This window comes from Delphinapterus leucas, chromosome X (assembly GCF_059928025.1).
Source record: "Delphinapterus leucas isolate spDelLeu-1000000601 "Yukka" chromosome X, BTC_Dleu_Yukka2, whole genome shotgun sequence".
NCBI classification, from domain to species: domain Eukaryota; kingdom Metazoa; phylum Chordata; class Mammalia; order Artiodactyla; family Monodontidae; genus Delphinapterus; species Delphinapterus leucas.
Window position 1 is genome coordinate 134011094 of NC_143150.1, and position 23150 is coordinate 134034243.

Genomic DNA, 23150 nt, shown 5'->3' on the forward strand with positions numbered 1-23150 from the left:
GTGATTAAACATCTCAAGATGTTTAATACATTACCCTGGATTATCCAGATGGACCCTAAATCCAATGACAGAGTCCTTCTAAGAGACAGAAGAGGAGAGACACAGACGCAGAGGAGAAACCACAGGAAGACAGAGGCAGAGACGGGAGGGATGCGGCCCCAAGCCCAGGGACGCCTGGAGCCCCCAGAAGCTGGAAGAGGCAGGAAGGACCCTCCCCTGGAGCCTCTGGAGGGACCACGGCCCTGGGACACCTTGACCTCGGACGTCTGGTCCCCAGGAATAGGGGAGGATGAATATACAATGTTTTAAGCCCCTGGTTTGTGGTCATATATCACAGCAGCTCCAGGACAATAACACTGAATGATTTTGAAGTCTCCTCTCCAGCTGAAACTTCACATCAATGCATTTACGTGTCTCTCTCACTTTGTGTTTGTCCACTCAGGCTGCCAATAACAACATGCCACAGATGGGGCGGCTTAAACAACACCCTTATTTCCCACAGTCCTGGAGGCTGGGAGTCTGAGATCACGGCGTGGGCACATTAGTTCCTGGTGATGTTCTATTCCTGGCTTGCAGGTGGCCACCTTCTCTATGTGTCCTCACACGATGAAGGGAGAGCTCTGATCTCTTCCTCTTCTTATAAGGATGCTGATTCCATCACGGGGTCCCCACCCTCATGACCTCATCAAAACCCAACCACCTCCCGAAGGCTCTGCCTCCTAGCATCATCCCACTGACAGTCAGGGCTTCTACATATGAAGGACACACATTCTGTTCACAGCATCACATGTACGTTGGACGCTTTTGATGGGAAAATAGGTATGTAACCAATTTAACAGGCTCTGGAAGTAGTTTTTACTGGAGAATCCTTGAGATGTATCTGTCCCTACCAGTGTCCCCAGGGTGCCCTGGAGGAGGCTGTACACAGAGCTCTCTGATGTGGACATCGTGGGTACCAAGCATAGCTTTTTAGGGTGACACCTTAATTGTCACGCATCGTCTGCCACCCACATGAAGATGATGACTATGAATCCCAGTCTCCCACCAGGACACCAAGCCCATCAGGCACAAGTTACCTGAACTTAGGTACAAGGTCACAAGGAAAGAAGCAATTACCAGAGGACAGGCATGGCCAGAGCAACATAAACCCACACGGGTCTGGTCCTACAGCCTTAGGGCTGTACCCTGAGAGTTCACCACAGGATGACAGTCCTGGTGGCGTGGCTCCCACCCCCTTCAAATAAAGAGAATAATGCTAAATTATGATCAACATACTATTCTGTGTCCTTAATTCTCAGGCACTCTCTTTATCTAAATATTACTGAAATCAAAACATCTTTCAAAAAGAAATGGACATGTGAACCACGGTGGATTTTATTTTTCCAATAAGTCCTTTCCTTTCAAATCACTAGTTTATTAGCTCATGTCATCATTAGATTGAGAAAATACGGTGCGTGCTCCAAGGAATGAAGGTGAATATTTTAAAACATTCTTTGCATTTATGGATTGAATATGTGTATCCTCCCAAAATTTATATATTGAAACCCCATCCTCCAAGGTGATGGTGTCAGGAGGTGGGGCGTTTGGGAGGTGACGAGGTCATGAGGGTGGAGCCCCCATGGATGGGATTAGTGTCCTTATAAAAGAGACCCCAGAGAGCTCCCACACCTCTCCCACCAGGTGAGGACACAGAGAGGACGTCCATCTATGAACCAAGAACAGAGTCCTCACCAGACATTAAGTCTGCCCTCGGCAGGAACTTAGACATCCAGCCTCCAGCACCATGAGAAATAAATATCTGTGGTTTAAGCCCCCGAGTCTGTGGTATTTTTTTTTGATAGCAGCCCAAAGAAATTAAGACATCCACCAAAAGGATTTTCTGCTTAACATTTACGTAAGTGGGGAAAAAAATAACGTCAACTAATTGCATACAAATGAGCATTCTGTTTAAACAAAGTGTTACCCACTCACCAATTCCTGCTGGCTTCTGTAAACACTTCTCCTTAATGCTACATCGTTTCTACTTAAAGCCAATTTAAATTAATTTCATTTCTTAAATTTCCTAGAGAGCTGACAGCAGGGTTTGGGTTTATAGGAAGAGCATGAGGTGAAGCGGGAAGTAAGATTAGAAATCTTTGGCATATGACAAACTTGATCAAGTTCTCGGGGTCCACTCAGAAGGGTCACAGCAGAAGAACATGTTTAACTTTGATTTTTCACTTGCCTTAGCCAAGGAAAAAAAATGTTAAAAGAGGGGAAAAGAGATGCTATGAATAACTATTACACACGCGCGCGCGCGCACGTGCACGCGCACACATGCATTGCATGAACACAGAACACCTACAATTGCCAGACAGAACAGCTGGAAGATAGATGTGCAATTTTGGTAAGGTTGTGTTATTAATACAATTGCTTATTTTAGAACAAGCAGTCTGAGGACCGTTGTAAAACTTATTAAAAGTGGATTTTTCCATGAGTCTATATATATTTTAAAGCACACCCCGTGAAGTAACTGACATGTTGTTCTGAGCCGTACATAAGCAAGTCACTTGTTTAAAGGAAATTTCTGGTTCCTCTAGAGAGTTCTAGGTTAGACGTTTCTGCTGAGGCTTTTATGCGCTAACTCTCGTAAAAAGTCCTTCCAACCTGGGCAGTTTCCTCACCATTGCCCTCTCTCTGTTTCTAATTGTGAGTTTCTCTGGGAGTAAATACCACTTGGAGGTCAGCGCCGCCAACCCAATCTCCTCCTTATTGGGCATTTAGAATTGCTCCTCGGTTTGATCTGTCCTTGAAATACTCCACTTTTGTCTTGGGCAAGAAGCGGAAACAAAGACTTTATGAAATTAACAACTGAATAAAACTGCTAGAGGCGATGCGAAGGTCTGGCGAGTTGGGCGGCACTGGTGTGGATTCCTCCTCGTCTTCCTCCACAGCAGGTTTGGGCTCGGTTGACCCGCAGCTGCAGCATTTCATCGAGGTGGAGACTCAGAAGTAGTGCTTCCAGCAGATGGTGCACCAGATGACGGAACTTTGTTGGGAAAAGCGCACGGACAAGCCTGGGCCAAAGTTGGACAGTTGGGCTGAGGCCTGTTTTGTGAACTGCATTGAGCGCTTCATTGATACAAGCCAATTCACCTTGAATCGACTGGAACAGACCCAGAAATCCAAGCCAGGCTTCTCAGAAAGCCTTTCTGACTGACCTCAGCATTACCTCTTTGGAAAAGGGAGGTAGTTCAAGAAATGAAGAGCAGTTGATGGGACGGTTGAAGAAAAGGTGGGGGATCGGCTCCCACCTCTGTCACTCTTGGGACATCCTGTCATCTGAGAATGAACAAAGACCAATTTTTGTGTGTGTGTGGGTTTGAGGGTCAGATGTGTTTGGGGTTGTGTTTTTTAACGCTAATCGTGGGAAAACCATTGACAGATGAATGGAAGACTCCGCTAGGTGTGTATTACTGTATGTGGGACGATGCTTTCTTCGTAGTCCCAGGAACTGCTCCCTACAATTTTCGTAGTGGAACTGCTCTATAGTTGGATAGTGGGGCCACACAGGTAATCATCTGTTATTTGTTTGGGTTCCTTTCAGATTTCTGGAGAGATCGATATACATCTTTGCTGTCTCAGAAAGGGCAGCAGTGGGAGAAAGAGTAATTTGGTACTTGACGGTAGGCCTCCTTATCTAGTGTTTGATTATCAGTACTGGAAAAAAGATGTATGGAGTATTCATACAGTACATTTCACCTTTCTAGATTATCTCCCTCCTTTATACTGTGATTCACTTAAATATCTATATAAAGTACAGTCTCGAGCTAGTACATGTACCTTAGAGTCTAGAGGCCTTTAGTTAAAGGAATCTAGCCAGCGAACATAATTCTCATACTAAACTGCCACAAGGAAGAAGTTAACTTACCCTGTATATCAGGGCCCCCCAAAATATAAAGATATGCCTAAATGAAAAAATAAGTTATAAAGATTTAGGCCAGTCAGAAAGTAACAGCTCTTTCAGATAGAGGTGCATGCCTAATGTAAATCAGCATAGTTTCTGTTTACTGTGTTCTTTTAATTACTGAAATAAAAGCTTCTACAGGAACAAACAAACAAACAAACAAACAAGTACACTAGAGGCACTGAAAGAGGGTGGAGGTAAAGCAAGCATCCCCCTGGAAACTGTGCAGCCACTGCCTCCTTCATCCATGTCCATCTGCCTGGTTCCTTGTCCTTGATCCAAGATAATTGTTCAAAACAGGAAGCTTAACCAGAAAGACTGAGCTGGTCCTGTGAGCATTTCCAGGAGGACACGGACCCACCGTCTCTTGGGAGAGGGGTCTGAACAAGCCTGCGATGGGGCAGAGTCACCCCAGGGGTCAGGATGGGTACTCCCACATTCTCTTCTTGAGAGTTAGCAGGTGACACACAGCCTGCCATCTCACATATATAATTTGGTTTATTTTCCCCAAATGCATGCTCTTCACACTGGGCCCTTCTCGGGTCCCTCCAGAGGGTCTCTTTACATAGTTCTCCACTGTTCATCCCCTTTAGAATCAGCTCCCAGGTCTCCTGTGGAGGTGGTCTGGCACACAGCTCTCTCCCCTCCCCTTAACCCGCATCACACCATCCTGCTGGCCCCAGTCCCAGCTCCCCTTCTTGGGCCCCATGGACACCCCCAGAAGAAGTGACTGATGGGCAACCCAAGTGGTTTCCCCAGACCAACCTCAATTCCAGCATCCCCGCCGGTCACACGCAAGGGCTCAGCTTAGCTATCACAACCTGTTTCAGAAAACACACGCTGTTCCCACACAACTCTCCCTTCTGCTCCCTCTGACGTGTGTATGCGTGTCAGCCTGACCACTACAGATTCCATGAGAGCGAGGACCACTCCCGATTCTTCAGGCACCCAGCACGGGCTTGGGCTGCTGAGGCCGGGTGTTGGAGACCTTCCCCAGGGCTGCTTCAGCTCCTCTCTCTGGTGTCCTACCTGCTCCACCTTCTCATCAGACTCACTGGGAACCCTGCAAGGACTGTGGACCTGGAGGAAGCAGCTGCCCACGAGGCCATAGAGAAAGGGGCATATTGTGCCTCCGACTCATGACCCCTGCAGTGCCATGCCCATCAGCTGCTGTGATTTCACTTCCAGGAGAAAGCGAAGGGAGGGAGAAGAGGGATGGATGGATGGATAGGTAGAGAGAGAGCAGGTAAACAGGTAGATACATCGATAAATGATGGAATAGATAGCTAGGTAGGCAGATGAATGGATGGATGGAGAGTTAGATAGATGGTAGATATAATGAATGGATAGATTATAGAATAGATAGACATAGATAGATAGATAGCAGATAAATATGTAGATAGATAGATAAATGATAGAATAGATAGATAGATAGATGAATAAATGGATGGATGGATAGATAGATGGTAGATATAATGGATGGGTAGATAGATTATAGCATAGATAGACATAGATAGATAAGTAGACACAGAGAGAGAAGGGAGAGAAAGAAAAAGAAAGAAAGAAAAAAGAATGAAGAAAAAAGAAAGAAAGAAAAAAGAAAGAAAAGAAAGAAATAAAGAAAAGAAAGAAAGAGGAAGGAAGGAAGGAAGGGAGGGAGGGAGGGAGGGAGGGAGGGGGAGGGAGGGAGGGAGGGAAAGAAATTCACCCAGTGCAGAGAGGGGATGCTGCTGGGGTCAGGGACCGTGGAGGCATCAACTTATCACAGCCTCCGAGGACAAGATGGATTTTGTAAATGCCTTATGGAAATTAGTCCTTGGCCCTCAAGGCATAAATCTTGATATTGAAATGATTTACCCCGACTCTACTACTATTAGTGCTCTGTAAATTAGGGCCATAAATGCCATTTGCGTTGCCATTAGCAGAAGACAGCCCAGCCGGCTCCCCTCGGCACCCACAGACACCCTCGGCCCTCCTTTCCTTCCCTCTGTCTTCCCTCTCCCCACGTCCTTCGTCGGGGCTGCCAGCCAACCCTTCCACCCAGACGGGTACCACCACTCGCTGGCCGCGTCCACCCAGCATGTGTGCCCGGTCTGAGACTGCATTACAGTCTCCTTGAGACCTCCATTCCTGAGATCTAGGGGGAAAAATTCATTATTTATGAGTGCAGCATAGTCCCCTCTACCTTTGCTGTTCAATTTGAAACACGTGTTGTGTAGAATCTCCAGCCTTTTGCAGAATATCATTGGTCAAAGCGGAGGGTTCACTACAAATAAAGCTGATGGCCAGTGTCTTGGATCTGGCGGGATTTATATCTCGAGAGTAAAGGAAGGCGTGTGCCTGGTGTGAGAGGGAAACAGAGGACGAACAGGAAGACTCGGTTTGGACAGGAGCTTTCCAAGGAGCTGGAGAAAAGAGCAGGGGCTGTGAGGTGGGAAGGCTTTCTTTTTTAGTGTTTCTGCACATCTTTTCTGAGATGCCCTGGGCTGATAATTCAGCACTCAGCACCCACACACAAAGAGAAAGGAGGAGATGGGGTCCCTGCGGCCTCACAAAGAACGGGGTTGTTCCTCCATTCCTGACACCCTGACACCCACTGTGCACCCTTAACAACCAGGAGAGCTCCCCACCCTGGTCTCTGGGATTTCTGTTTCCTGATCCTTTCATCGAATATTTTGTCTTTGGGAGGCTCCTAGTCTTGGGGTGAGAGTCACCATCTTCATCTTGCCCACTGCCATAGATTGAATGTCTGTGTCCCCACCCCTGCCAAATTCATGTGTGGAATCCTAACTCCCAGTGGAATGGTGTCAGGAGGTGGGGCCTCAGGGAGGTGATGAGGTCATGAGGGTGCAGCCCCCGTGGATGGGATTAGTGTCCTTCTAAAAGAGACCCCAGGGATCTCCCTGGCCCCTTCCTCCAGGTGATGACACAGTGAGGAGTCACCATCTATGAGCCAGGAAGCAGCCTCACCAGACGCTAAATCTGGCCCCGCCAGGATCTCAGACTTCCAGCCTCCAGAACTGTGATGAATAAATGTCTGTTGTTTATATGCCCCCCTGTCTACCATAATTTGTGATGGCAGCCCCAGTCGACTAAGGCACCCCTCCTTTCCTTGGCGGGGTGGTCCACTGAGCTAGCTCCTGACTCACTCTTGGTTTCTAATCCCTCCCCCATTTTCCCTTAACTTGGAGAACTAAGTTTCTTTTCTGACCGCTTCTCACCGATTCCTAAGCTGCCTTCCAATGTTGGATGATAGTCAATCACTCCCTTCCCTCAAACGTTTTTACCTCTGCTTTTCTCACTCTGTTAATCCCTTTGCTCTCCCTAATCACTGGTCTTTCGTGCTCACATCTTTTCTTGAAAAATAAAATACAAGAAAGGGAAAGCCACAATATATTTCTAAGCTCTCTGTTGCTCTGGTGGCGACCCATCTATTCCTCCTGCCAACTCATGTTTGTGCTTCCTTCTCTCAGCACGTTTTACTTACCTATAATTCTTTATTTGTGATTCCCTTTTTCTCAAACTCCTGTTATTTACAATTTCCTCTCCTTCCTTGATGGTCGAAACACTCCCATGAACACTAGTGCCCAGAAGGGAGCCTGTGCCCTAAATGGGTTTTAGAGTTGCCGTGAAGCCACTGCCATCTGTCTCCAGCCTGTCTGCTCAAGCCCCTGCCCCAAACTTAGAGTCTGGGGGCTGAGGAAGGACTGTGTGACCCCATACTTTTCTGTTGCCCACTGTGTGCCTAAACTTTTCGTCCTTCAAAACAAAATATTCTCAAATACCATGAGACTCTGTTTGCCCTTCCAAACACCTATCTTTTTCTTTGAAAGCCAATGGTAACTTCTCTTTTATAGTTAGAAATATACTTATTGCTCTGTGCCAAAGACATACTGAAGATTGAGTTTCATGATTCCTTTCTTCAGAAGGGACCCTCTAAATTCTGCATTGTGATACAAAAACCCTCCATCCATTTCTTATAAGCTCTACAGCAGGTCCTTGTGGGGCTGGCGACATGCAGCCTCACCCAGGGCCACCACCAGTGCTCCTTGATTTCCAAACACGTGGGGAGCAACCCTGTGTCTTGGTCATGTTCCTCCTCTATTTTCTCCACGAGGTCCCCAACTTTCCCTGACTTCTCTCCTCTTAGTGCCTAGGATGGGTCATTCATCCATCACCCTCTGTCAGAGTCCTAGAACTCGGGGGCTTGGAGTTGAAGTGTCCTCTCCTCCTATAATTTCAGGTTAGAAATGATGCCCAAGAGGTGAGACATTCCATGAGCATGGAAACCAGGTCGCAAATGCCAGGCTGCCTTCCTGGTTCTCTTTAGACAGCCTCTGAGGGCACACACAGGACCGCCAAAGTGGAGGTTTCCCTTTCTTCTTTAGCACTCCTTCAGCAGGCAGAGTTGTTGGAAGAAACTCGTTAACTGAAGACAAATAGAATCTTGTATTTCTCCCCCCTGAGTGGCAAAGAGTTTATTTTTTTTTAAATAAAAGATTATACAAAATAGAAAATTAAATTAGCAATGATTTTCTGATGAAATGAGCAGATCCTTTGAGGCAAAGGAGATTTAAAAGAGGATTTAGACATCCATCCCTGCCTCTAAAACCCACACATGGTTTGGGTGAAATTAATTTTGTCCTTGACTCTGTGAGATGCGGCGACACACAGCCTCGCCGGACAGCCCCAGAACCAGGAAGGTTTGTCATCTTCCCAAGAGTCTGAGCTCCACAACGCCTGTGAAATCCTTGGTTGACATGGGACTTATGTGTCTAAGCAATATGGATACAGGGGTTTTGGACTGATGGTCTATGGGTAAACTTTTTTTTAAAAAGTTGAGGAAAGATTCACATAACATAAAATTAACCTTTCACCATTTTTAAGTGGACATTTCATTCCACCGGCGTTTAGTTCATTCAGCATGTTGTACAACTACCACCTCTATCTAGTTCCAAAACATTTTCATTCCCCCAGAGGAGGTCCCAGACTTGTTGACAGTCCTTTTCCATTCCAATCCTGGTTATATACCCCGAAGAATTGAAGACAGGTGTTTAAACAGATGCTTGGACCCACACATTCATAGCAGCTTTATTAACAGTAGCCAAAAGTGGAAACAACCCAAGGGTCCATGGATGGATGAAGAGATAAACAAAATCTGGTTCACCCATACAGTGGAATATTATTCAGCCATAAAAAAGGATGAAGTTCTGTTACATGCCATAATGTGGATCAATCCGGATGAGCTTTTTCTCAAAGGTTTTCTTTGCCCTTGGGTATCGGTATGCATAAGCTATCACTTTTCCTGCTTCTTATCCTGCTCCTTGCATGGGAAGGCATGAACAGCTTCCTTGGCTGAGGATGGGCAGACCATAAGGGTACAAGGACACACACATGCAGAAGACACAACATACCCACAAGCATAACCACACAGACACAACACACACACACAGATGAATGCAACTGCACACACCCAACACCAGTGATATTCTCATGGCTGAAGGGGAGAGAAACCCTCTCTTTAGAAGGACCAAAGTGAGTCTCCCCATGAAGAGAAAACTGAAGCTTTCAGCTTTAGACACGTTTACAGTAGGACAGCAGAAACTAACACAACATTGTAAATCGACTATACTTGAATAAAAATTAAGATTGGGATATATATATATATATACACTATTGATACTATGTATAAAATACATAACTAATGAGGACCTACTGTGTAGCACAGGGAACTCTACTCAGTGCTTTGTGGTGACCTAAATGGGAAGGAAATCCAAAAAAGAAGGGATATATGTATACGTATAACTGATTCACCTTGCTGTATAGCAGAAACGAGCACAACATTGTAAAGCAACTGTACTCCAATAAAAATTTAAAAAATAAAAAACTTTTTAAATTAATTTAAAAAATACTTTGTCAGTAACATGGCAATCAATGACTTCAATGTCTGTGGTTCTGCCATTACATTCCCGCGCCTATATTTCTGTTAACTGTTCTTCTTAAATGTCAGCTTATACACAAACGCAATCTTTTAAATATAACTGTCATTTGTTAAACCACATTGGCTCTGACAATAAACCGTTGGATAATGCCAAGGGGGGGGGAAGAAACCAAGTACCCACCAGATCCTACGCATTGTGATGTCAGAACCTCATGCGGAGCCACGTTGAGTCAGAACAACACGATTTATCCTGCACCAGCCCCTCCCACCAAGGAGACCGAGGGTGGTGGGTGCCGTTGCCATCAAGAGGAATAAGTCCTGCACTCAGGCTCCTGAAAAGTAGCCTACACGCACAATAAAAACACATCTGCAGGTTGGAAGCCCCAACGGCTATCTGTCAGGTTTGGCGAGAAAGCTCGTCCTGCATTCTCTTCGGTTCTAAATACAAAGTCAAGAGAGCTTGGAAAGGGAAGATTGGGAGAAGGAGAATCCAGTCTCTCTTTCCCTCCATCTCTGGCTTCATTGCCTGTTATCTCCAATCCCAGGAGATGCTTCACAGTGGAAGAAACCTCCCGGCTCTACTACGAGGCTGTAGACCAGCACGGGGACCTGAAGTTTTGAGAATCAAGCAACCTTCTGTCGAGTCACCAACACGTCATTGAAGAGACATTCATATTTAAGAGGCTCCTGAGATGAGAAATGACTTAGGTCCAACATATTTCATTATCAGGAGGCGGCAGGTTGTATTAATCAGGGTTCTCCAGAGATGCGCGGCAACAGGGTGTGGGTGGTGATGCGAGGGTAAGTAGGTAGATAGGCAGGTAATGGATGGACAGGTAGATGACAGATGAATGGATGGATAGAGAGATGATACAGAGAGAGAGAGAGACAGAGACAGAGACAGAGAGAGAGACAGAGAGAGAGAGAGAGATATATACATACATACATAGATACATAGATAGATACATAGACACATAGATATATAGATGCATAGATACATAGATACATAGATATATAGATACATAGATACATAGATAATTAATGGACAGATATAGATGATAGATGAATGGATGGATAGAGAGATGATAGATAGGTACATAGATACATAGATAGATACATATATAGATATATAGATACACAGATACATAGATAATTAGTGGACAGATAGACAATAGGTGAATGGATGGATTGATAGATGATAGATAGATAGATGATAGATAGAGATAGATAGAGATAGATAATAGAGGGAGAGAGATGGAGATTTATTTTAAGGAATATTGATGCACATGATCATGGGACCTGGCAAGTCTGAACATCTGCAGGGTAGACCAGCAGGCTGAGACCCAGGGAAGAAGTGATGCTGCAGGCCAAGTCCAAAGACCACCTCGAGGCAGCCTTCCCTCTTCCTCAAGGGAGGTCAGTCTGTTTCCTTGTAAAGCCTTCAACTGATTAGACGAGGCCCACCCATATTGTGGAGGGCCATCTGCTTTCTTTAAAATCCACCAATTTAAACGTTAGTCCCATCTAAAAAATATACCTTCACAACAACATCTATCCTGGTGTTTGACCAAATATCCGGGGTCAGGGAAGTTGGCACATCAATTTAATCACCAGACAGGACAATTCCTTTTGGAACAGAAAGGACCCCAAAATAAATTGCTGAGAGTTGGAGAACACCTTGTCTACAGTTTCCTTGCCTCTACTGGACCCCCGTATGGACAAGTGATGGCCAACATCTTATAACATTTTCCATCTTCTGTAGAGGTTTCCCACGGCATCTTCTCAGAGCCCCATACCCTGGTGGGAAAGGCACCATCATCTCGTCGTACAAGTGGGACACATACTGATGCACCAAAGATCGTTCACCTGATCGTAATCTGTTCAGAAAAGAATCAGGTGTTCTGACTCCTGCTTCAGACTCTGCACCCACAGCTCAAGCACACGTCTCCATGCCTGGCCTTTATATGCGTCACCGGTTGGACGGAGTAAAGGACACACGGGAGTTGTTGAGAACGGAACTCCACATAAATTACCTGTTTTTGCCACCTTTTACAGTTACAAATGAAAATCTCAAGTGCTCCTACTCTCTTCGTTTATACGAGTGTGGTTGGTACGTTGGGGTGATGGGGGGAGGGCTGGATGTTTATCCACTAGCCCCTACCCCTGGCCGCATTGGTGCTCATCCCCAGAGGACATTGCAAACCAAGTTTTGCTTCTCTCCCCAACACCTGACACATTCTGATTATGAAACATTGGCCGTTGTGCATGATTTATTGTAAACAATCCCTCCTATAATTTTCACAGCTCCGTAATTCACAGCCCCGAGGCCAGCGAGCTCCTTGGAAACGATATGACAGCCAAGATCACTTCTCTGCATTTACCATGGGTGCCTCATGTTGAGAATGTATAACACAAGTAAAAAGGCACATGTGGCATTTCTCAATGCTCCCCACCCCCCTGCCTTTAGTTTACATTTTTCCTTCCTATTGCTTTGTGGGGTTTTGAATAAAACGGTACACAGAGCTCGTGCCAGCCACAGGGCTAATATCTTGAGGAGCAAGGTAAGCATGGCAGCTCAGGGGGAAACGGGGACTAAGGAGGATGTACCGCTAAGGAAATGAGCATCACTGTGATGGTGGACATGGCGGACGGTCCCCCATTCCTGGAAAGACAATTCCGGGGGGTCAGTCTGGATTTGGGGTGGAGGGATGGGAAAGGGCTGGCGCATGGGTCAACAGAATGGTTTGAGCACAGAAGCGTTCGTGTGGCTGCAATGAACGTCTCTTTCTCTCTGCATGTCCGGAGTCAGAGAATAATTTCCCGGCCCTCACCTGTCCACTCCCCACCCCAGCTCTGTGCCGCCCATGTAACCTCTTGGCTGTTCCTGAACACAGTTACCTGTGTCCCTGTGTCGGGGTTACTGCTTTATTTTGACATTTAACCAAGAAAGCACCCAGGTGGTCCACCAAGAACGGTCTTCCTCTTTCCCCAACCACATGTGGCGCTCCGTAGCCAAAGAGCCACTTAACCACATTGCCTGCAGCTCCGTCCCCCAAGCACAGAGAGTGCAACGGGTCGAATTTTTTCTTCCCTAAGAAAAGAGGTGCTTTCTTAAGTCCTAACCCCAGGTACCTCAGCAGGTGGCCTTACATGGAAATAGGGTGTATTATTCATAACGTTTAATTTTCTGTATCCCTTTCTTTTTTATTGATGAATAATTGAGGTACAATATTACATAAGTTTCAGCTATACAACAGTGATTCAGAAGTTTTATAGGTATACTCCATTTATAGTTGTTATAAAATATTGGCTGCATTCCCTGTGCTGTACAATATATCCTTGTAGCTTATTTATTTTATACACAATAGTTAGTACCTCTTACTCCCCTCCCCCTTCCCTCTCCCCACTGGGAACCACTGTTCTCTGTATCTGTGAGTCTCCTTCTTTTTTGTTATATTCACTAGTTTGTGGTTTTTTAGGTCTCACGTATAAGTGAAAAAATAGAATATTTGTGCTCCTCTGTGTGAATTATTTCAGTTAGCATAATACCCGCTGGGTCCACCCATGTTTTTGCAAATGGCAGAATTTCATTTTCTGTGTTTCTGATGCTTTGACATCTTGGGGTCTTCCTGACTCTGGAATATGGGGCCCGGACTAGCAAATCCCTAGACAAAGCAAACAACACACACTTTTCAAATGCAAATAAACCCATCCAGAGGCCACATCACACCTCCCCCTCTAAGGGCTCTCACCACCCCTTCCCGGCACCATCTACCTGCCCTCCTCGTCCCAGGGCAGGAACCAGACAGCTAGAGGCAGCCCTAGGACCCACACACTCTATCCTCTCAGCTTGCTGTACAGAATCACCACTCCCCAAACCATTTTCCTTCCTGAAGCCAAGCCCCATGACCATTTCCCGCATAAAAAAGGCTCTACAGAGGTTGGCAGTGCAATTCTTTCATTCACACGTAAGATTGGGTTCTCATCCTGCAAGAGAAACTCATTGGCATATGCAAACCTGGCAACACTCGGCTCTGGGTCAGCCAAGGGAGAAGCCTGCAGACAAGCATTCTTTTTTTTTTTTTACATCTTTCTTGGAGTATAATTGCTTTACAATGGTGTGTTAATTTCTGCTGTATAACAAAGAATCAGCTATATGTATACATATATCCCTATATCCCCTCCCTCTTGCGTCTCCCTCCCACCCTCCCTATCCCACCCCTCTAGGTGGTCACAAGGCACCGAGCTGATCTCCCTGTGCTATGCGGCTGCTTCCCACTAGCTCTCTATTTTACATTTGGTAGTGTATATATGTACACAGGCATTCATTAATTCATGCACTCATCTTTTTTTTTAAATAAATTTATTTATTTATTTTTGGCTGTGTTGGGTCTTCGTTGCTGGGCACAGGCTTTCTCTAGTTGCGGCGAGCAGGGGCTACTCTTCGTTGCAGAGTGCGGGCTTCTCCTTGCGGTGGCTTCCCTTGTTGTGGAGCATGGGCTCTAGGCATGCGGGCTTCACGTGGGCTCGGTAGCTGTGGCTCACAGGCTCTAGAGCGCAGGCTCAGTTGTTGTGGTGCACTGGCTTAGATGCTCCGCGGCATGTGGGATCTTCCCGGACCAGGGCTCGAACCCGTGTCCCCTGCATTGACAGGTGGATTCATAGCCACTGCGCTACCAGGGAAGCCCCCATGCATTCATTCTTTCACCAACAGGCCGTTACTGTGAGACCGATGTGCTGAGACATCTCAAAGAACTTGGGACATTAAGTCGACCTTGAACTACGAGAGCTTCCAATCCAGGGGACCCCACACATTTCTTCTGAGTGACCGAGCCTCACCTGGCAGGAGGCTGGGGCTGTCAAAGCTCAGAACTGCAGCGAGCCACGCCATCAAGCTCAGGTTCCAGACAGTTCTGGCCTCTAGGCACATGCTTATTCGGGAAACTTCTGCCCGCCACGGTTTCACAGGGGATTTCATGTAACCCTCAGCTTTTTCTGAGGACCCACCTAGGTCTACACCACCCATTCCATTGCCGTGCTTTCCTCCAGGCTGGCCGTCCCAAGGAGAAGAGGGTACGGGTGTCGTTTAGCTGGTGTTTCGAATCTGCAGCAGTGACGTCTTGTCAAATGCTGGGTGCACCTTTCCTCCGGCAGTACTTTTCCCCACCTCCCCCCACACCCAGCCAAGACTTGCTAACATGGGTGAAAGAAACCATTTCTTACCCACCTCCACCCCTGGCCCCAGTTCTGCTGAAACAGTTTGAGTTGAAAGAGCTGGGCTGGAGTTCACTTCAAACACAAAAATAGGGCTTGGCGTAGAAGAATGTTGGGCTCCTGTCCTAAACAGACACAGAAAATACCCAAAGCATCTTTCTGTGTCTCTGTCCATGGCCCCAAGGGAGCTGTCCGGGGTGCCAGGTGTCTGCTCCACACGGCCACTCGGGAAGCCAGGCTACTCGCTCCATACCCCGGGCCCTGCACACTTGTCACGGTCTTTATGGTTGGAACTAGGTCACCAGGCGTTCCAGCTGGTGAGCAGGGCACAGTGCACGGAGAGGACCCTGACTTAAAGTCCAGATACAAACCGGGCCATAGTCACGTCCACCCCCGTTTTATCACCAAGAACTCAGCCACAGGACTAAACCCAACACAAAGGGGGCTGCAAAACATAGCTTAATCTTGTGCTCAGAAAAAAAAAAAAAGGATCGATTTTGGTGAGCAACCATTAGCTCTGCAAACAGGAATGAATAGTCAGGCCGCAAAAAGAGCGTTTTGAAAAGGAAAAGAAAGCATCATTTCTATCGCGCTGATTCTGTTTGCAAAATGGCACTAAAAACCAAATGCCACTTTATCGTAACCAGGGGATGCTCCAGACACACTACCTCTGTCACGTGTCTCAGGGCAAGAGTGTCTGCCCTTCGGCAGAGGGAATTTACCCCAGCCTGCATCAAACCCTGTCCTTTTAAAGGTAAACTGGCACAGAGCTGTAAGTACACGGGAAGATTAATGAGATCTTGACCCCCTGGAAATCAGAGACACATGGTCCGGGGTTGTGAGCATTCTTTCACCATTATTACCACTCGTATTTAATCAATGCAAGCAAGGTCCTTGCCTGGAGTCTGTGTACCTGGGATTCCCCCAAGTACTGCGGGGCCGGGAGGCTGCTTGGCAATATTTGTCAGGCCCTAACTGAGGAGTTCTCTGCCCGTGTGCTCTACCCGGGCTCTCAGCCCCTCCACTGGCCAAGCCCACACCTTGAGCGGAGCTCCCACATCCTTTCGCCTCTCCAAACCACCTGGGGACTCTGCCCCTCATCCCCAGGGCATTTCTGAGAGCTCTCTGTCCCTCTGGCATTTTGTCCCCTCACCCCAAGTGCTCCAGGGTTGGGGGGAATCCAGAAAGGAATCGATTGACGTTCGCACGTCACACCCATCGGCTGTGACTTTTGGGACGCCCCTGAACTCTTCATATACACCCACCTTCACGTTCAAAGGCACAGCATGCCCTGCGTATAAAATGATTCATTAAATTCGGCATGTGCTGGAGATGGGTCGGAGCCCCTTAAATTATGACAGTCACTGAGGGTGTTGGATCATGGTCCACAGGTGCTGTGAGATGCTGCCCAGATGTTATAGGGAGGATGAGATACTATCAGGATTGTTTGAGGTCACCCAGTGGAGGATGGGTGTAGCCCCCATTGAATTGAATGTTAAAATATTCCATTTAATATGTAACACCTCCACCTTACAAGGAGTGGATTTTATTCAGGGTTTTGCAGGAGGAAATGGGATTACCATGATTCACAGAATAAAGAGCAAGACCCCAACCTGGCCAGTAGGGCTCTGACACCCTCTGTCCTCCCCTGTTGCCCAGCAGCCTTCGGAGAAGTTGTGATCGGTGTAGACAGACTCAGGATCCCTTCTCACCCTGCCTCGGGGGACCTGAGTCCGCACCCCAAATCCTGTGCACCAGACCCCAACACTGGAGTCCAGCCTCCTCTCTTCCATGAACTCAAAAGATGTCCAACGGGGAACCACCGGTTACCACAGGGGGTGGCCAGACAGGAAGCCCAGTCGGATGGAGTGAGTCAGTGATGGTCAGAGGCCATCAACACTGGCGAGGTTTCCAGAGGACGAAGAGGAAACAGGGGGCAACTCCACCCCAGAAAATGGGTCCCAGTCCGTCAATCTGGCCTGGGGTCCACCTTACACCCTGACCGGTAACAGGGCTACAGGGAAAGCCTGCTTCCCGCAGGCAGGGCCAAGCACAGACTCACCAAGGGAAACGGAAATTGGCAAAGATGTGGCCATGGAAGAAGGTGAACAGCTTCCAGGCTGTTTCTGGAAGCTGCTGGAATCCAGGTCTCCATCTTCGGGCCAAGGACCAGCCCTCTAAGCTCCCGTTTCCATCCTCCCCCACTAGACCTCACTATCCCTTCTCCTATGACAGGAAGTGGTTTGGTTGTACAATCTGTCACTTGAGATAGAAGCTTTGTCCCAGTCCCAGAATCAAACCGTCTATTCCAGGGTGACTAAAGGTCTTGGTGAAGCATGGTAGAACGGGGTGTCCATGCATCGCTCAGGCACCTGTGCGAATGCCCCAACCCTGGGACTGGCCGTGAAGGCAGCCTGAGTGCCCAGAGCCCATGACCCCACAAACCCAGAGCCCGGAAGAATAAGCGCCATCCGAGAAGGAACAGAGAAGACGGCAAAGTGGGTCCGTTGACGGCAAACACCTGCGATCCCAGAGCCTCTGTTTAATAACTGGCTTTCTTAATATTTCTTTCTCGATAATGGACTTTCTTTTCATGCATTGAGTGCTAATTGGGGCTGCAGAAGAAAAACAGGGGGACATTTATGGAAAGGACGGATGCCCCCGATGCAATTACCCCTCTCCCCGTGGAGGGTTTGGTTTCCCGACCCCTCGTCTCAGTAGTTTGTAGGGTTCTGTCTTCTAACCAGGAGTAGAAATGGGCAAATCCACCTACGAACAAAGACACACAGGTACAAACCCACAAACACACATTTGCATCCGTTTTGAAATAAGGCCCTTTTTCCTTTTCATCAACTGAATGCTCTCAACGAGCCATAGAGGAGAGTTCCCAGTAAATTACGTTTCAAAGGCTCGAAATTCCAACTGTGACACACAGGTAGAGCACAGGTGATTTTAGGGCAGTGAAACAACTCTGTAGGATCCTGTCGTGGGGGACACATCTCACTGTGCATTTGTCAACACACATGGGCTGTCCAACCCCAAGCAAGAACCCAAATGGAAACTGTAGACCTTAATTAATCATAACGTAGCAATCTTGCTTTATCCGTTGGAGCACCTACACCACCCCGGGTAGGATGCTTCTCTTCTAAACTTTTCAATTTTATATCCAAGTAGAGTTGATTAACGATGTTGTGTGAGTTTCAGGTGTACAGCAAAGTGATTCACTTCTACATATACATGTATCTCTTCTTTTCCAAATTCTCTTCCAGGTTGTTACAGAATATTGAGCAGAGTGCCTTGTGAGGGAACTCTGGTAGGAGGTAAGAGGTCCTTACCAGTGTAGGATGTTAATAATCGGGGTACCTGAGGGTGAGATGGGAGGAAATACACCGGAAATCCCTGACCTTTCTGCTCAGTTTTTCCGTAAACTTGAAACTGCTCTAAAAAAATGGTCTATTAATTTTTTTTCATAGGAGAATATGGCCAGTTACAGAAAATCAAAGGGATGGCTCTGTCTTATATTTTAGAATGAACAAAGGTTTATACTTCCTTTATCAAATCCCTTCAGTGTTGCAGTTATTTCCCTCTTGAAAAAAATAAAAAATGAATAAACCTGCCAGGCGCTCAAACTCACTGCCGTCTGCCGCATCGCTGGATTCCACATCCCCCCAAACGCGGACAGATCCGTTCAGGCACCCTCGGCACAATCTCCTATCGAATGAAATGACGACATAAAAGTGTGTGCACGACATCCTCGGAGGTTACCGCCAACCTAATCTTTTTTCAGTGCAGAAAGGTGATTCCTGTGATTTCACGCAGTTTCAGCAACATGTGAATCCCATCGGCACCCAGAGGCGGTTTCACAGGAAAAGCCAGAGAACGGGTACCCGTTCCCCCTTATCTGTGCATCCAATCCCGCCCCGCAACAACCAAAACGGCCGCAGGTGTCTGACTCCGCGTGAACCATTAGGAAGTCAAACTTCATAAGCAACATGCTTTCTGCAATGCATTTGCCACGAGAATTGTTCCATTCGTCTTGTTTTCTGGAAGCATTATGAAGCCAGGACTTTGAATAAAACTCATTTTGTTAGGGCACCTGGCTGGGGTGTGTCTGTGTCGGGGGGAGACAGGACATCCACGCTCGACAAAACCCCTCGGCAGCCGTTACAACCTCACCCGGGGAAGCACACGACCAGGGGCCGGAGAAAATGGCCGGCAGAATTCTGTCATGTTCCTAAAGGAACACGTTAGCAAAGGCTCAGAGATACTCAGACAGCACTGCCCACGGTGACTTTCTCCACACCTCTGCCCAGAGGAAAGCGTTACCAAGTTTCACCCACTTTGCACCAGTTTATCACCAAATCTCCAAAACACAGCCAACTCTTATCCCTGATCGCAACCTGAACCAGGAGGCCACAGTGTCAAAAAATAAAATAAAAAACTAACGTGTATTGAAACAAGGGGCAGGATTTCAACCCCAATGCCGGGGTGCAGAGCCCAGCACCCCGTGTTTGAAGAAGCCCAATCGGGCCCCAAATGCCAGGGCTTCTGCTAGAATCCATTTCAAAGCCCAGGGCTCCTGTTCCAATGACTCCTTTGGTCTGAATTTACAATTGTTGAAGGAAATCACATGTACACACTTTGTAAATCAATTACCTGCTGCCTGATGTCCAAGCTTTTCCAAGTGCCTCGGTAATTAATCAAATCCAGGGTGGAACAGAGCCGGAGTCACAGACAATTTACAGCCTAAGTCAAAAAGGAAAAACAAGTCCGAGGGTCACTTGGCATTAAGGTCTGGGGGTCTCAGTGGGTCTGCTTGGTGACAGTACCACCAAGAGTCACAACCTTCGTGGGCCCTTCTGAACTGGGGTGGGCTAGGGGAGTAGGGTGAGAAAATTAGGGTGGAGGGTCCCCCCACCCCAGGCCAGCTGCCCCCTCTCTGGGGCCTGTCATGGGTTGTGTGTAGGTTTTTCCATAAATCTCCGTGGAGACTGGTCTTCACACAAAGGGTAGCATGAAGCCCTTTGTGGGGTCTGTGTTCAGCTTTCACCCCTGCCTAGAGCTTGGAGCAATGCTGGCTTTGAACGACTCTACCAGCTCTGAATTCCACAGGGACTTGGTCACAACAGCCATTCCCCTGGACCCCAAGGGAGCAAACATCCCCCTGGCCGACTCCTATGCTATCTGTGCAGTCAAATCCGGCCACTCCCCTGCAGGCCATGGAGTTGCACCTTCCCGCCCCTCCCCCCGCTCCCATAAATCCTTCTCCTGCGTAGATGGCGTGCCTCTTGCCTCCAAGGGGACCTCCCTCTCCCCAAACCTGCCGCTCCTCCAACCTAATCTAACCACACTGCATCCTGAGCGATGTTCCCAGATATAACCTGTTCTCATCCCGCTTCCACTGAAAGCCCTGCTTTGCTCCCAACTCCTGTGGCCCGAGGAAAAAATCCACCTCCCTCCTGGTCCGGGCTCACCAGCTGGTGTCCATCCCAGTCACCTCTTCTCCATCCCTCCTTCTTTGACCTCCCCCTGCCTCCCTGAGGGTCCCATTTCTCAGGAGGTCCACTTGTACCACATCTGCACACCTCCCCCAGGAAGCCATCTCTGACTGCTTGAGGTCTGCCTGTCCTTTCAGGACCCAAAACTGTCAGGTAAGCCTTCTGCCTTCCCCCTCCCCCAGCTCCGGGGGACCACCGCTCCCAACAGCAGGAACCTCTGTGACTGTCTTGTGGAGATGGGCCCCTGGTGCCGAGCACAGCACCTGGCACATAGTAAGTGCTCAAGAAACGTTTCTGAGATGAATGACTGTGGGAAAATGCATCCGTGTGTGTAAACCAACAGGGAGTCCCCCACCCCACAGCTACGGGTCTGCTTTATTCCAAACAAGTGTTTCAAAGGCAGGGCGAGGGGCCTGGGGTCACCCACGCTCCCCAGAACCACGGGGCTGCTTGTCGGACACCGTCTCCCTGCCCACGCGGATGGCAGCAGCCCACACTCCCCTCCCGCCCACCTGCCAAGGCCACTGGCTGCGGAGAACGGCAGACTCACGGCCTGCAGAAGCCCTCATTTCTGTCTGCCTGACCCCACAGGAGATGGTTCACAAGAAAAAATGCGTTTTAATTATTTTATTGACTGAAAATAAGAGTCATACGGCAGCCGGCCACACCGTGCTGTTGATTCTAACCTCCGATACTTTGAGTCGTGTGGGCTTGTAGGGCGAGCTGGGTTTTCTCTTTTCTACCCAAATGGAAGGTGACTTGTGACTCAGATGCCCACCTCACCTCCTCCACTGAGAGTTGAGAGGTACCTTCTGCTTCTACCGTGGGCTCAGCTGGAAACCCCAGGGCCACAGAGAAGGCTCGGCCGTGTCCACTGGACATCCTGCCCCCCACATCCCAGGAAAGGCCAGTCCACATCTGTCTGATGGAGCAAAGAGGCCAGCTGTTTCCTCTCGAGAAGCAGTGGTGACCACGAGGCCAGTTTTGGTCCATGGCAAGGATGTGCCCAGGAAGCAAAGCCCATCGTTTTATGTGGCTCTTCCCCAAATCTGCCAGAAAGGTGGACAGACCCCCCCCCAAGGACCCACATCACAACCCACTAGAGTGAACGTGTCCTCCTGGGTCACCTGAGATGCATGTTAGCATTTGGTGCAGGGGGCGAATCACCTTGGTTAACTGTTATCAAACCAGAAATCCAAGTGCCTTGGGCAGAATGCTGTAACCTCATGCTGTTTCAAGAAATAATTTTATTTCCCATTGGAAAAAATCAAATGATACAGTGTACGAAGTCCATGGCCAGTAGTTCATTGGACACATAGACCCCGTCACTCCTCTGCTTAGAACCGGCCATCGGGAATGAAGGCATAAACAAAACGTAGTGTGTTCATACAATAAAATATCATTCAGCCCTAAAAAGTAAGGAAATTCTGACACACGCTACAACATGCGGCAAATGGACAAATACGACATGATTCCACTCACTTCAGATACCGAGCAGAGGGAAATTCACTGATAAAGAAAGTAGACCTCTCGTGGCCAGGGGCTGAGGGGGAGGAGAAATGGGAGGTGACGGGGAGGTGGGGTGCAGGGGGGTTTGTTAAACAGATACAGAGTTTTAGTTTTGCACGATGAAAAAAGTTCTGCAGACAAACAGTAGTGATGGTTACACACTGTGAATGTACTTAAAGTCACTGAACTGTACCCTTAAAAACTGTTAAAGTGGTAAATTTTGTTATGTATAGTTTATCACAATAAAAAATTATTTGAAAAAAAAAGAAAGTGCATTATTTCCAATACCTTGTTCACGGCAGTTAGTCTCTTCACTTGGCAGACATGCCCGCTTTCTGAGTCCTGATTCTGTGCCCACCAGGGCTTCCAATGTGATCCCTAAGCTGTGGGCAATTTTCAATCCCCATCTTTCCATGGAATCCCGGGGACTTTCCTACTGGTTCCCGTTGCCTTCTGAGAAGCTGTTCCCTCTCTCCCCCTCTCTCTCTGTGTCTGTCTCCATCTCTCTCTCCTCTGTGGCTGGTGTATCCATGTCACCCAGACACTGAAGGGTTCTGGGGTTTAATTACACAGCATGAAGTGGAAACATGTCATCAGGATGAACATCAATCCCTCCAAAGCTGGCTTCATGGGTGTAGGGTCCAGGCAGGCATACAGGACACATGCTGAGAAGGATCCTGGCCTTGGCTTAATGCTCTGCGGGTGCCACCTTGAAATTCTCAATAACTCTGGAGCAAAGGGACTCTACATTTTCACTTTGCACCTAGCCCCACAGATTATGGAGCCAACGCTGCTACCCACAGACGTGGTAAGAAAGCGAGGTGCCTGCAATGCACTTCCAAGTTCATATGCTGAAATCCTAACCTCCAATGGGATGGTGTTAGGAGGTGGGGCCTTTGGGAGGTGATGAGGTCATGAGGGTGGAGCCCCCATGATGGGTTAAGTATCCTTCTAAAAGAGACCCCAGAGAGCTCCCTTGACCCTTCCACCATGTGAGGATACAGTGAGAAATGTCCATCTAGGAACCAGGAAGCAGCCTCAC

At 47.8% G+C, this 23150-nt stretch overlaps 1 pseudogene; it reads left to right on the forward strand.

Annotated features, from left to right (window-relative positions):
• The first annotated feature begins 2756 nt into the window (after nt 1-2756).
• On the forward strand, nt 2757-3885 carry LOC149744412 (mitochondrial import inner membrane translocase subunit Tim8 A pseudogene; annotated as a pseudogene).
• The last annotated feature ends 19265 nt before the right edge of the window (nt 3886-23150 follow it).